General features: G+C 43.4%; 1 non-coding gene across 1 annotated transcript; it reads left to right on the forward strand.

Annotated features, from left to right (window-relative positions):
• Positions 1 to 398: 398 nt before the first annotated feature.
• Positions 399 to 505, forward strand: LOC141662239 (small nucleolar RNA R71). Its single transcript, XR_012550362.1, has one exon. It is a non-coding gene; the product is annotated as a small nucleolar RNA R71 (small nucleolar RNA).
• Positions 506 to 1,066: the final 561 nt, after the last annotated feature.

The raw sequence follows: 1,066 nt of genomic DNA on the forward strand, positions 1-1,066 counted from the left end.
TTGGAACAGGTTGCTGCGATCGCTGAAAGTTGCTCACAAACTGAGCTGATTCAATAGAAATTGTGCACTGATCAGTCTCATGGGCACCAGCACAAAGCGTACAGACACTAGTGATTTGATTAACTCCATAATTTGCCAAAATGTCCACCTTCATTGTCAAAGCCTTAAGTTGGACAGCGATAGCAGTTGTTGCGTCCAACTCCAGAATTCCTGCTACTTTTCCCTGAGTCGATCTCTGGGAAGGATTCTGGTACTCATTAGCAGCCATCAGTTCAATAAGTTCATAAGCTTCATCGTAGCTCTTAGCCTAAAAGGCTCCTCCTGATGTTGCATCAAGCATGGGTCTAGAAGTAGCACCCAATCCATTGTAAAAACAGTTGATAATCATCCAATCAGGCATGCCATCGTGTGGGCACTTCCCTAGCATCTCCTTATATTGATCCCAAGCCTCACACAGATATTCTCCAGTTTGCTGAGCAAACTGAGTAAGAGCATTCCTGATTGCAACAGTCTTCGCCATGGGGAAGAATTTAGTGAGAAAATTTTGAGCAAGATCTTCCCAAGTGGTGATAGACTCTGCTGGTAGAGAATGTAACCAGCACTTAGCCTTGTCCTTTAGAGAGAATGGGAAGAGTCGTAGCTTAATAGCATCTTCAGTTACATCATTGAACTTGAAAGTGTCGCAGATCTCGATGAAATCCCTGATGTGCATGTTGGGGTCTTCAGTAGGAGAACCCCCAAACTGAACTGAGTTCTGTATCATCTGAATTGTGCTCGACTTGATCTCAAAAGTGTTAGCCCTGATGGTTGGTCTGATGATGCTAGACAGAATATCATTAATCTTAGGCTTAGAATAGTCCATCAAAGCCTTCTAATTTTCTGCTTGATCACCCATAGCTACTACAACTGGTTCTTCGACTTTCTCTTCTTCTTCTACCTTCTTTTCTTCCTCACAAACTTCCCTACGAACTATCACAAGTTCTTCCTTGGCTTTATCCAGTGTTCTCTTACGAGTACGCGAATGCGTATGCATACACCCTCGCTAGAGTGCCTGAAACCAGACAAG

Source organism: Apium graveolens, chromosome 5, assembly GCF_009905375.1.
Source record: "Apium graveolens cultivar Ventura chromosome 5, ASM990537v1, whole genome shotgun sequence".
In the NCBI taxonomy this organism is placed as follows: domain Eukaryota; kingdom Viridiplantae; phylum Streptophyta; class Magnoliopsida; order Apiales; family Apiaceae; genus Apium; species Apium graveolens.